This window comes from Euprymna scolopes, chromosome 45 (genome assembly GCF_053919585.1).
Source record: "Euprymna scolopes isolate OS-2025 chromosome 45, ASM5391958v1, whole genome shotgun sequence".
In the NCBI taxonomy this organism is placed as follows: Eukaryota; Metazoa; Mollusca; class Cephalopoda; order Sepiida; family Sepiolidae; genus Euprymna; species Euprymna scolopes.
The window spans coordinates 70,458,607-70,473,509 of NC_136526.1; the positions used below are offsets into that span (position 1 = coordinate 70,458,607).

Consider the following 14,903-nt stretch of genomic DNA (forward strand, 5'->3'; position numbering starts at 1 on the left):
TCCGAAATTCATATATATATATATATATATATATATATATATATATATATATATATATATATATATATACGTTCTATTTTTGTTTTGCACGAGCATTTTTACGTCATTACACATTCATGAGCATATTTCGGTCAGCTAGTTATAAGTAACTAGAGACCACTTCATATATTACTGATAGAAAAGTAGAGCCTGTAATAAAAATTGTAATATATATATATATATATATATATATATATATATATATATATATATATATATATATATATATATATATATTTATTTATTTACCAGTGGTGAAAAAACCGGACTAGAGTGCTCAATGTGTAGTCAGAGCAGTATATATATATATATATATATATATATATATATATATATATATATATATATATATATATATCGATACATGTCTGACTAAAAACGAGAGAATTTTTTTTTCATTAATTTTTTTAATTATCGCCTCGGCAAATAAATTCCCGGGTTCTTATTTATAATCTTTGTAGTAAGTATCCGAGATTTTTCGGCGATACAAAGCGGTTCCATTTTGTTTTTGTTGTTGTTGTTGTTGTTGTTGTTTTCAATATTTTTCTCTAATTATTTTGAACAATAGTTTTGGCGGGAACAAACATAAGTGATTGAATCTGTTATTTGTGTATTTGTATATGAATTCTTTATTATTATTATTATTATTATTAATCACTTGCTGCTATTTCTATGTTTTCATTTTGTTATTTTTAATTGTTTTTGTTGAGTTGTTTTGTAGGAATTTTTTTTGTACGCTAGTCTATTCTTTTTGATCGGGCGGAATGTAGCAATTAATTGCACTAGTTTCGGAAAGATCGTACGTAAGGCGCCAGGAGACAGTTACTGTTGTGTTACATGCGATCTATTCACACAGTTTATTCGCGTGAAAACCACCGAATAAAATAATAACAACACAGCGAAAAACATCGATAATAATTTGCTACTTTTACGTATATATATATATATATATATATATATATATATATATATATATATATATATATATATATATATAGGGTGGAACGATAAAAACAACAGTACAGCTTTATTTGATAACTTTTTATTGAAAAAATCAATTTAAGTAACTTGATTATGTAGTAGAGCCGACATCTATTCAATGTAGCCGCATTCAATCATCGACTCGATACAAGTCCGGAACTGGTAGAATGCCTTTTCTACAAGCGCCGGCGGGAGCTCAGCGAATACTTGGCGAATACTCGGCGAATGGTAACGATAAGATTGGCTTTGGTTTTGTGGGAGATCATGTTGGTGATGTTCTCGACGCATGACCAAACAAATTAGTCCAGCGAGTTCAGGTTAGAGCAGGAGAGGAGTCAGCGAGAGTAGGGTACAAAGTCGTAGTCTTCCTTCTAAAGCTAAACCTGGGTCTCTTTGGACTTGTGGGCCGGCACCAAGTCTTGCTGCCACACCCAGAGTCTGCCAGCCGGCACCCGATTTCAAGCCGACTTCGAAGATGTGAGGTGGCATGATGTGCCTCTCACTTGAAACTACAGCAAAGACCATAACCGTGGCCGGAAACTTTGTTTTCATCACACTGAACACGCCCCTGTTATTCGTGGCAATCCAACGATGCATTTTGAGGGTGCTGGCAATGGTCCTGTTGTATTAACTTGGATCGGTGGAGTACATAAGTTTGGACAGTGGCGCATCATCTCCGATTTCGCTCGTTGAACATTGTGTCATTTTCAGACATGACTGAAGGTTCCTGTCGCTCTTGGGATTTGTACACAACTGGCCAACTAGTAGATGGTCTGCAACAAAAAACAGAAAACCGGTTATCATCAAACGGAAATGGAATCATGTGGGCTTTTCTAGAGCGACAATTTTTAGCGTTTCACCCTGTATATATACACATATGTGTTTTTAAAGGCGCAGAATTGAAATTAACAATTGTATTTGTTTTTATTGCTAATTTAGCAACTATCGATTATTTTGAGTTCAGCTGGGTTTGGCAATTCGTCATTAAAAGACTGACCCTCGAGCAGCGTTTTCAAATTGCAATTTGAACTGGTCCATCTATCACTAGTCTCTCCCTCTTAGTAAGCGTCTAAAAAAAGGATCGCCTATCTATTAGGTCCCCAAACTATCTGTTAAGCTCCAACCACTGTCCCATCACAGCAATGTCGTATCGCTGTTCATGTTTTACAAACACTTTGATGGAATGCGCTCTGATTGCCTTCGGGCCAAGATCAAAGTGTAGTATCTGCACAAAATGAATTATTGTACCATTTTATTGTTACCTTTTTTTGTTTTTACACGTCAATAACAAATGTTTTAAAAATTGGGAGTTAAGTAGGACGTCCCCCAATATGGAAGGGTGAATGCGGTATTATGGTGAAAGAAGATACTAGCTGGGAGAAACTTTTGATTTTGTTTAGTTCTGGAGTGACAAGGATGACCAACGAACCCCACAATCCCCCCTTTTGAGTTGGCCATGTGCCTAAGTTTTTGGTTCATTGTTGATTTTGACTGTATTTTTAACATGAATAAAAGATTTAATATCTCAAAGTGTAGTATCTGTTTTTAAGATGCTATACTTCAATTTCTTGTTCTCTGTCAGTGGAGAAATCATTCACGACTGAGACAATTTTTATTTTTGTTCCTTTTCTCCACGTTTAAAAAACGACTCTGGTGTCTAACTCTGTCCCCCCGTGGGGAGGCATTGCAAATAGAAACTCAAATCATTTGTACGTCAACAAAGTACATACCCCCGATAATAAAATAAATCCCGTTCTTTCACTGTTATGGGTTCTAGATGCCGAAAAGTATTCTAGTCTAATAGTTTTTTTTTTTTTACCTCAGATTGTTAGACTTTGGAATTCCCTTCCTGTTTCCTGTTTGCCTTACTGTTATACCGGCCTTTCTTCGCATAAGGGAAATTACACCGGTTCTCACTATATATATAGTGCCAGTAATGTCTACACCGGCGAGAAGGAGTGACAGTACTCCACTGCCTAGCTGAGCGCTCATACCCGTATTCCTACCTTTGTACCTGTGGTGTTAACACACTTCCTTTGTTAAACGAACCTCGACTTGATTTTCTTCTTTTACGATTGTGTTATCACACACCACTTTTGGCCTTTTGGTCAAGATCAAAGTGTAGTATCTTTTCTTCAGATGCTGCACTTCCATTTTTTGTTCTCTTTCGGTGAAGGAGCAGTCCTTCACGACTGAGACAATTTTTTATTTTTGTACCTTTTCTCCACGTTAAAAAACGACCCTGGTGTCTAACTCTGTCCCGTGGGGAGGCATTGTAAATAGGTACTATACTAACATGCAGGTGTTAAAATGTAGTGTGAACCAATATCTTGCTACGAAACTTTCTACGGTACCCTGTTAACCATGATTCCAAATCGTAGTACTTTACACCTGAGTGACAACATGCCTTTTTTGTAGTGAAAAAATTTCTTAAAAAATGTTACCAAATGCAATAAAATATTTTTGCTTACATTTGATTTTCCCTTAAAATTGATGTTAAACTTAGATTTCGTAATGGCCGCCGATTTTCCGGAAATAAACAAAGTTGGAATGGTGTTTTTTTTAAATGTGTTTTTTGGTGACAAAGACAAACAAATATACAAGTAGCTTTTACAAAACGCAATAAAATTTACTCTTCTACCTACTTGAAAGAAAACAAAACGGTAAAAATGTTTATGAATTCATTCTTTTTCGAACTGTTATCCCCATCTTCATAGTTGTTCTTGTTTCACTATGTTTCGGCCAGCTCATCCTCCGGCCTTCTTTAGGTGATTAACCACAACGGGCTCGGAATGATGAGTCTTGTAATTGTATCGCCAGTAATTACCGTCTTCCATAGTTGTCGTTGTCTCACCACGCTTTGGCCGATTAATCCTCTGGTATGCTTGGGTAGGATTGAAACCGATATCTTTAGACAATGCTTATCTGGAATCGTAGAGACAACGTCTCTAGTCACCAGAAGATGGGTTGGTCGAAACGTAGTGAAACAACACCAACAGCTATGAAGATGAAGATAACATCATCTAAGCATCAACCTCTGTCCCATCGACGAAATGTTGCATCCCTCTGTCTGTTCTACAAGTACTTTAACGGTGAATGTTCTAACGAACTGCAAGCACTTGTACTCCATCGACGTAAATACTCTCGACCAACCCGACAAGCAGCTAAATCCCACCCCTTCACAGTAGACATCCCTAGATGTAAGAGAGCTTTCTACTCCACTAGCTTCTTCTCCAGAACTGCTAGACTTTGGAATTTCCTTCCGGGTCTCTGCTTCCCCAACTGTACTGACATGCAGAAGTTCAAGTGTAACGTGAAACGACATATTGCTGCCCAACTCCCTACATAGTACCCCTGATACTTATGTCTCTGATAGTAGCCCCCTACATCAAAGTGGCAATGTGCCTTGTAGGGTGAAAATGTAATAATCAAAAAAAGGGTGCAAAAAAAAAAAAATCAGTGCACAAATTATGAAGCCACATCTCAAAGGATTCAAAAAGAAAGAAAGAAATAAAAATGGAATAATATATATAAAAAACGTTACAGGCAAAACGTATCTCACTAGCGATGCAATCCTCCCTATATAATATCCAAATACATGCTATAAAAGGATACTGTCGCCACATCTGGAGAAGAGCTGCCAAGTGCGTCTTTTCCTAAATTGACAGAGTTAAAAACCGACTTCGTAATCTAGTAAGCGATGTCATTTTCTACTTGCAACTTTTTTATCACAGAAAATTTTTGTTGCGAGTCTATTTCTACTCTATCGTTATTTTCATGGCAGGTGCTCGACTGAGCATTAATCCATGGCCCCCCCCACTTCAAAAAATTCCAAAAAAGCTCGTCTAGCTACAACCATTGCCAACAAATTCGCCCACTCTCTATCTATTTATTCATTTATTCATTCATTTAATTGGCAAAGAATAAACGCACAAGCGATTGCCATTTGCAAGCAGAAAAAGTCAGGGATGTTTTAGGGGGCTATGTACAAAGAGAAACTATACAGGAGAAAAAAGCGTGGAGGTCCGACCAGCGTTTGTCCAAGGTCGCCCTGAAGCTTTGCAGTGTAGGTAGCTGGTTCCATGGAGATACCACTCGGACCAAAAACGACGCTTGGCATCGAAGTCTCCGGAACCGTCAAAGGTAGACATTTTTGCATGCCGACGGAGCCCACGATCCAGTACAGGGGTGAAGAACGTGTTGTAGGCGAGGATGAAGTCGCCTCGAAGCTTCATGCGCTCAAGGGAAAAAGATTTAGAGCCTTTAAACGTTGCTCATAGGATAGATCTCTGGGGTCAGCCATCATTCTCGTCGCTAGGCACTGAATCCGTTTGAGATACTGGACGTCCTTCACGTAACAAGGAGATGTGGCCCGAATACTGTATTCGAAAATCGGACGCACCATGGAGGCGTAGAAGGGAAGTAAGATGGAAGGAATGAGACGGCCAAAGAAGCGGTGCATGATGAACAGGATAACCCTGGCCTTGTCAGCAGCAGCAGCAGCAGCAGCAGCAGCAGCAGCGATGCAGTGTGGAGTGGGCGAGCATGTAGAATGCACACTCACTCTAAGATCCTTGGCTTGACTGACTGACTCCAGCAGTCAGTCACCTGGTTGGAAGTCAAGGAGAAATGGAGGAGTTTCGTAAAGCTAAACACAAATTCCATGAACAAAGTTTATTCCCTAGATCTGCCCACCAGTGGAAGTCTATATCGCGGATCTGCTTTTCAGCTAACTACAACATGGCCGTTTTCAAGTCCAATGTATGTACGTTCTTGATGAGCCAACATGTTATTGGATGCATAAAGTTTGTAAACATTAGTGGATGCAAAAAAGGAATAAAATATTGTAGGATGCAACTGTTTGAAAAATTATTTGATGCGAAAAAGTTTGATGAAAATTATGGGATGCAAAAAGTTTGAAAAATTATTGAGTGTAAAAATTTTGATAATAATTATTGGATGCACAAATTTTAGAAAATATTGGATGCCAAAAAATTGCAAAAATTATTGTATACAAAATGTTTAAAAAATTATTGTATACAAAATGTTTAAAAAATTATTGTATACAAAATGTTTAAAAAATTATTGGATGAAAAATTTAGATAAAATTATTGGATGCAAAATTAAAAAAAATGATTGGATGCATAAAGTTTGGCTAAAATTATTGGATGCAAAATGTTTGTAAAAATTATTGGAGCAAAGAAGTTTTAGAAATTATTAGATGCATAATATTTGATAAAATTATTGTATACAATAAGTTGGAGTAAAAATATTGACTGCAAAAGTTTGATAAAAGTATTGGATGCAAAATATTTAAAACAATTATTGGATGCAAAAAGACTTGAAAAATATTCTTGGACACAAAAAATTTAATAAAATGATTAGATGCGAAAAATTTGAAAAAATTACTGAATGCGAAAAGGTGGAAAATAATGCTTAGATGCAAAAGTTTGACAAAATTATTGGATGCAAATTTTCAAAAACATTATGGGGTGCATAAAGTTTTAAAGCATTATTGGATGCAAAATGTTTCAATAAAAAATTATATGCAAAAGTATGTTAAAATAATTGGATGCAAAATGTATAAAATATTATTGGGTGCAAAAAGTTTAGAATAATGCAAAAAGATTGAATAATAATTGAATGAAAAAGTTGGAAAATAATTATTGGATGCAAATATTTGATAAAATTATTGGAGGTAAAAGTTTGAAAAATTATATGGTGCAAAAAGTTTGAAAAAAGTATTAGATGCAAAAACTTTTAAAAAATAATTGGAAGCAAAAATGAAAAAACCATTATTGGATGCAAACAGTTTGGAGAAATTATTAAATTCAAAAAGTTGGAAAAATTATTGGATGCAAAAGATTTATAAAATTATTGTACGCAAAACGTTAGAAAACTTATTGGATGCAAAAATTTGGAAAAAATAATTAGATGAAACACCTTCATAAAAAAATATTGCATGCAAAGAGTTTGAAAAAAATTATTGGATGCTAATAGTTGGAAAACTTATTGGATGCAACGAGTTTGAAGAGATTATTGGATGCAATAGTTTTATAAAATTAATTTATGCAAAAAGTTGTAAAAATTATTGGATGCAACATTTTTGAAAAAAATATCGGATTAAAAAATGAGAAATTATTTAATGCATAATATTTTAAAAATTATTGGATACAAAAAGTTCGATTATAAATATTGGATACAACAAATTTTGTAAAAGTATTGGATGTAAAATGTTTGATAAAATTATTGGATGCAAAATATTTTAAAAAATTATTGAATGCAAAATGTTTGAAAAAATTATTAGATGCAAAAAGAGTGATAAAATAATTGGATTCAAAAAGTCTAAAAAAATATATAAGGATTACAAAATGTTTAAAATAATTTTTGAATGCAAAAATTTGAAAAAAATATTGAATGCAAAAATTTGAAAAGTAATTATTAGATGCAAATGTTTGAAAAAAATGATTGGATACAAAAATTAAAAAAAAAAGATTGGATACAAGAAGTTTAATAAAATTATTGGAAGCAAGAAGATTGCAAAATTATTGGATGCAAAAATTGAAATAAGCATATTGGATGCAAAAAGTTTGAAAAAAATTGTTATATGCAAAAAGTTTTATAAACTTATTAGATGCGAAAAGATTAATTCAATTATTGGATGCAAAAATGTGAAAAATTATTGGATGCAAAAAGTTTTAAAAAATTATTGGATGCGAAAAGTTGAACAAAATTATTGCTTGCAAAAAGTTTTATAAAATTATTGGAGGCAAAAAGTTTGAAAAATTATTTGATGAAAAAGTTTTTAAAATATTGGATGCAAAAGTTTGATAAAATTATTTGATGGAAAAAATTTGGAAAAATTATTGGATGCAAAAAGTTTGATAAAATAATTGGATGCAAATAGTCTAAAAAAGTTTTATAGATTCAAAAAGTTTGAAAAATATTTAATGCAAAACGTTTGAATGAAGTTTAATCTTTTAATTATAAAAATCGATTATTGTTTATCAAAAAATTAATACCGTAAAATGTAAAGAAATTTTCAAAATAAAATTATAACGTAATTAAATCCACCATAATGCATATCTGTTTCTTGGTTAATAAGTCTACCGTTTTAATCCTTTCGTTAAAAATAGAAAAAATCTCGTGCCCCTTACGAAATTTTAAAGGAATTTGAATACATTTAAATTGTTAAATGGAAGAACATAGTTTGAACATTCTTAAAATTGGCCTGAGGAGACCTGAGATCGAAATGTAATTGTATTTGTGGCGATCTTCTTTTTTATTGTCAATTCGCCCGATACAAATTACAGAACCACTTAGTTGTGAGGGGCTACTCTTTGGGACCAGATTTACAGGGATACTATTTAGGGAGTTGAGCAGCGAGATGACTGTTTATATTACATTTTAATTTCTGCATGTCAGTACAGTCAGAGAAGAAGGGGCCCAGGAGGGAATTCCAAAGTACAACAGTCCGAAGAGAAAAGCTATTCGAGTAGAAGTCTTTACGGCATCTAAGGGGTTCTACAATATAAGGGTGAGATTTTGCTGCTTGTCAAGTTTGTCGAGAGTATTGTCGTAGAGGGAGTGCTAGTGCTTTGAGTTCATAAGAGCACTTGCTATTGAAATACTTGTAAAATTCAACACAAACGCACACACACATGCACAAGACAAACGTACACACACATACACAAAACAAACGCACACACACGCATACACAAAAACAAACACATGCACAAAACAAACGTCCACAGACATACACAAAACAAATGCATACAATCATAAACAAAACAAACGCACACACACAAACACACAATCACACACCGACATACATACAAACATACATACAGATACACACAGAAACACAAACATACACACAAACACTCACAATGACACACACAGATACATACAAACACACAAACATACACACAGATATACAAACAAACGCACACACAAACACAAAACTCTTTATTACCTTCAATTGTTATTAATCAGAGAGAGAGAGAGAGAGAGAGAGAGAGAGAGAGAGAGAGAGAGAGAAAGAGAGAGTGAGTGAGTGTGAGAGAGAGAAAGAGAGAGGATGAAGAGGTGTCGAGAAGTAGAGAGTGAAAAAGAGTGGTAGGGAAGTAAGAGTGATAGATAGCGTATGAAAAAAGCGGGAAATTGGTTAAATATCATACGGCGAGAGAAAGAGTGAAAATGATAGCCAGAGACAGACGAGTCACTTCGTAAGTTAATTTCAAATTATGTCTAATTATAATTGTAACAAAGGGGGCTTTAAAAAAATAACTCAATCCCAACATTGAGGAATATTTCAACATTTACGTCGATTAACCCAGTGTTAATGTTTTTATTATTAGAGGAGGGATTTTTAAAAAACGTATTGTTCCATCATTCAGATTTCTGTTTCCATCTTGTATATTTTTCTTAAAACGTTTCGGCCGACGTAACATCCACCCGTCTTTAGATGCGTCTGATCAAACTCGAGAACCTTTACGCCAGACTTGTAAATCTGTACGATATTTCCAACTGGACCTTTTATTTACCCCAAAGAGATAGATTATTCACGTTCCACCAGCCGTGATCGAAATAATTCCTAAGCAATTCGTAGTTATATTCTTAGTATCGTCTGTACGGGGGATTGAACCACCTATCCCCAGAACACTCACTTAGTTTTTATTATTACTTACTACTTTATTCGTGGACCCACAGGCCTATGTGTTAACATCTAATCGGCCATAGCTGACAGAATGAGAATGATCTACCCCCGCTGATGCCTACGTTCGGAAAGACAAAGGATAGGGGAAGCTGCGTATGTAATTGTGTGGCAAGGGTTTCGCAATGACCAACCACACCTCTCCTGAATCGGTACTGTTTGAGTCCAGTGGCAAGGAGAAGTCCAGGACAACTGGAAACAATGCCGAGATAAGCGGAGAGCAGATACAACACCTGGAAGTTTCAAATGGTCACTCATCTGGCACTGGCCAGGCTCATCATTGCTTAGCTTCGGTAATCTGACGGGAACCGGTATATCAAACGTGATTATGCCGTAATCTACCCACGTGCATTAAATGAAGGGTTCATTTCGAAACTCCGTGCAGATTCCCGAATTTGACATGACGCACCTGAAGATCGGAGGTTACATCGGTCGAAACGTTTTGAGAATAATATCCAAGATCGGAACCACATCCAAAACATCTAAAACAATACAACATTTGTGAATTGTTAAAAGAGCAGTGGCGGTCAGTGGTGGTCAGTGGAAGACAATGGGCGGATTAATACAGGTACCCAAATTGATGAAATGGTATCAAAGTATATTCAATTTCTCAGTACTATAGCAACTACTTAAGTTTTTGGTGCATATAATGAAGGGGTTGCCCCCGGATACTACTAGGGCATCACCTGGCCTCTGCCCGTCACTTAGAGGTTAGAGTTAATTTATATGGTAGCGTCCCCTAACTTGCACCTGAATGCACGGAATTGCAGCAGGCCGTTCTAAACATATATTTCGCATGAACTCGTGCGAAAGGCAAGGGAAATACGTCAGTGATTTTTTGCTATTCTCTATGACGTCATCGTAATACGTGAAAGGCGATGACGTCAGAGTATCTATTTTGCTTCTCTTTTTCTCTTTCGTTTCGTATATAAATCTTCAGCTTGGAAACCTGCACTCGACTCGTTCTTCTTACTGCAGCAGTGGTCGTACAGCTATCCACTTCGCTTTATCCCCCTCTATGTCTCTCTTGCTCGCTTTGTGATTAGGCATCTTTATTCGTAGCGTTTGTTGTGAATTTTTAATTGAACTTTTTGGCTTTTTTCCTTACCCCCCACCCCTTTCAACATCGTGCCCCTCTTCTGCTATTTTGATAACCCCTCGCAGATGGCACAGAGGACCCTCATTCCTTATATTTCTCCGTTTCAACCGTAAACAATTTATTATGGTATTACTTGCGACCCGTAAATTTCAATTGATTTTTAATGACAATAATTGCAGGGTGAAATAATTATCCTTTGTTGCAAGCGACTTTTTAGTTTAACTTTTTCAAGTTGAAAACTTACAAAAAATTTATATTCATGGGAAATGCTTTGTTTCTTTCCCAAAATATATGTTTCTTTATGCATATGTTTTCCAATTGTGTATAATAATGGACTTTTTTTTCATGTAATTTACGGACTTTTGTCTATCAAGATTTATTGTGCACTGGCGCCCGGGGTTAAGGACCTGTGTGGTGAGCGGAAGTAGAAACGCATACGTTGTGAGAAGAAGCATCCGGTGTTATACACAGGCACACGCAAATACATACATTCACACACTCAAACACACACACACACACACACACACACACACACACACACACACACACACACAAACAAACACAAACTCTCTCTCTCTCTCTCTCTTTCACACACACACACACACACACACACACACACACACACACACACGGGATCGACAAGTTAGTGAAACCCCCCTCTTCCCTCTGTAAGGATTCGGACTTTTCTCCTGGAACTTTAATTGAAAATTTGTTTCTCAGAAAAAAAAAAAAAAAAAAAAGAATAATCAAACCGGATTTTAAAAAGGAAACTGTTAATGCGAGTTCGATCCGTCATCACGTTGCGATCTTACATTTACCCGTGGAGTGTTTTTTTGGGTTTCTACCCGGCCGACCGAAAACAACTGGTCTCTCCTGCGTGAGTGACCACAAGACAAGACATATGAAAAGGTACTTAAGTTCACTTTTTGACAATCTATTGATGAAGGGGTGTGGTGGGGGTGGGTAAAATAGAAACAGTTTTTTGTTTCTTTTCTTCATCGAAAAAATTGTTTGGTTTTTGATAAAAAAAAGAGAAAAAAAAATAATGCCACACAAAAAATTATTTTTGAGTTTGTTATTTGTTTTACCTAATTTTTGTTTAATGTTTTTTTTTTTACTTTTGTTTTCATTTATTTTAATTCATTTATTTTTTTTCATTCGTTTTTTTCCTCCATTTTTTCATTCATATTTTCATTAATTTCTTTTCATTCATATTTTCGTTCATTTTTTCCATTCATTTTTTTCCATTCATTTTTATTCATTTATTTTGCTTCATTCTTTTTATTTATTTTTCTCATTCACGTTTACACTAATTTTTTTCATTCATTTTTTTTATTTGTTTCCATTCAATTATTCATTCTTTTTCATGCATTTTTCATTCATTCATTTTTTATTAATTTCATTCATTTTTCATTCATTTTTTATTTATTTTTCATTCATTTTTAAAATTATTATTTTCATTCATTTTTTTTCTTTAATTTACTTTTTCATTGAAAATATTATTTGCAAAAAACTTTTGTTAGGTGCGTCTTGGCGAACTCGGGAATCAATACGGATTTTCGAACCGAACCCTTTATTTAATCCTCAGAAGTGGATTGTTCTCGTCCAGTCAACAATGTCTAGATTGAATTTTTAAGTAATTACCTTTTATATTTTTGCTTGGAATCGTCTCAGTGACACTCATTTGGAGGCCGAAAATTCAAAACTTTCAACCTTCAAATGACCATCACTGAGAACTTATTATCACTTTATCTGTTGCTCAATGGCTCATTTTATAAATAGAGACGTTGTCCGTCTGTCTGTCAATACCAATTTAAAAAACAAAAAACATAATAAATACCATCCGGGATTTTTCTCATTTCAAAATATTTGAAATACTTTCCGCAATGAAGAATATGGTGTTAACAATAAATAATAAATTCCCAACAAATGTCATGACCAAAAATCGAAACCGAAACCTGAAGATCTACAGTATGAAGTTTTACCAATTGGACTATTTAAATTTTCTGTTTATGCCTATAAGAATATACAAATATTAACCTAAGATTTATATCTAATCATGCTGAGAGAACGAGAACAATTAACTCCACGCGTTAAATAAATGGATTCCCGAGTTCGATAAAATGCAATTGAAGAAGGTCGGAGGATACATCTACGGAAATATCCAAAATAAAAATAATGCAAATCACATATATTTTTTGTACTAGTGCATTTTAAATCCCGTTTTACCGTGAGTCTCACTCGGCAACGTCCGGCGGATGACGAAAACCGCCGGATTATACCGAGCGAACGGAAGTCAATAAAAAACAAAACAAAAAAATAAATAAATAAATAAAATAAAAATAAACAACTTAACGTGAGAAAGAATTTCATGAAATTTACTGTTTTATTAATTTATTTTTTGTCAACTGTTTTTTTTTTTTTTTTTTTTTTTGTATGGAAAATTCTCTTTTTGAATTAATTGAATTAATGAACAAACATTTGTTTTTGCAATGGATTCTTTGAAGCGCAATGGAATTCTACTTTTTCTTTTTTTTCTTCCAATTTGGAGTCGTCTGCTCGCTTGTGGCTATTTTAACGACCCGGCTTCTCTTTGAATAATAAGCTCATTCGGCATTTTCCTGGGTGGTTTGCGTCGCTTGTCGAGTGAGACTCACGGAAAAACTGGATTTAAAATGTAATAGTACCACATATATTTTTTTAATTTATTTGAAGCTTTTTTTTGTTTTTTTTTTTTTTGTTTCGTTTTTTTTTTTTTAACCATTTTTCCTTTCTTTTTTCTTTTCTTTCTATTTCTCTTTTGAGTTTTCTTGTTTTTTTTTTATCGGCAAAGTTTTTCTCACTTACGTTTCTTCTTTTTCTTTCTGACTTTCTGTTTTTTTTTCTTTTTTTACAGAAGCATTTAAGGACCCGCCGTTTCCACGAAATTTATCGGGTATGCTCGGCCACTGACGGGATTAACCGGAAGCGGCCGAACACACCCGAAAAACTTCGTGGAAAACGCAGGTTGATAAATGCAAAGTATCAAAGGTGTTTTTGCATTTACCAAATCGCGATATCGACACAGTTGGCTCGAGCTCGCACGGTAGCCGACGGAAATAACCGGAAAAGATCCGCGGAGCGTCCCCCAATTTTTAACGAACGTGCTGTCTGTTTTTAGCTAATACTAATCTATGAAAGCTATCTTATTTTTATAAATTGGTAGCAATAAAAAAATAATTTTAATCGCGCAGGTTAGGATTTAGGGTTAGGGTTAGGTTATAAATTAATTTTAATCGCGCATATATATATATATATATATATATATATATATATATATATATATATATATATAATGCTCCCTATCTTGGGTTGAGCTTATTGGGAAGTGATATACAAACTGCCATTAGTGTATTAAGCAACGCTCTTTATGTAAACAAATCGAGTGGAGGCATTTGGACGATGTCAAAACATCGTTAATTCATTACCCACACAGAAGCAGCCGTATAACGCAGTGGTGAGAAGCCTTGACTGTCATTTGGGCGGTCGGGTTTCGATCCTGGCTTAAGGCAGTTGCCTGTCTAGCCGCACTGATGAGCTGTGAAACAGTACTGTTTGTGGATGACTCTCTCTCTCTCTCTCTCTCTCTATATATATATATATATATATATAATTTCTTTCTACCTTCTTTTCTTTCTTTTAATTTTCGTTTTCTTCTTTGCTTTAAAATTTTTTTTCTTGATTCAAATAATAGCTACTTTACAAAAAGCGACCCCCCTCCCCACAAACAATACAAAACAACCAATTCTCACAATTTAAAAAACATTTCCAATCATGTCCGTCATGTTATACAACGAGTTAGATCCCTCCTCAGCTTAACATTCACAGACAACATGAATTGGAACAAATACATGGGAGACATTGCCAAGGTTGCTGCGAAGAAAGTGGGCTCTCTCTATCATGCTAGAAAGTTTATCACACCTGTCAGTATCCTTTATCTTTCCAAAGCCACCATTCGTCCATGCATGGAGTATTGCTGCCATGTTTGGGCGGGTGCATCTGCCACTAGTTTCTCACTCCTAGACATTG

The 14,903-nt window shown here is 34.8% G+C and overlaps 2 long non-coding RNA genes across 3 annotated transcripts in view; one reads left to right on the plus strand and one right to left on the minus strand.

Annotated features, from left to right (window-relative positions):
• Window positions 1-1,065: 1,065 nt before the first annotated feature.
• LOC145269881 (uncharacterized) overlaps window positions 1,066-14,903 on the minus strand; it is a 57,807-nt gene continuing 43,969 nt past the window's right edge. For both annotated transcript variants that reach the window (XR_013865279.1, XR_013865278.1), the window contains exon 2: window positions 1,066-1,793. This is a non-coding gene — a long non-coding RNA (uncharacterized LOC145269881). The remainder of the gene's footprint in view (window positions 1,794-14,903) is intronic.
• The window catches only part of LOC145269882 (uncharacterized), a 68,709-nt gene continuing 61,373 nt past the window's right edge, over window positions 7,568-14,903 (plus strand). The window contains exon 1 of the long non-coding RNA XR_013865280.1: window positions 7,568-11,744. This is a non-coding gene — a long non-coding RNA (uncharacterized LOC145269882). The remainder of the gene's footprint in view (window positions 11,745-14,903) is intronic.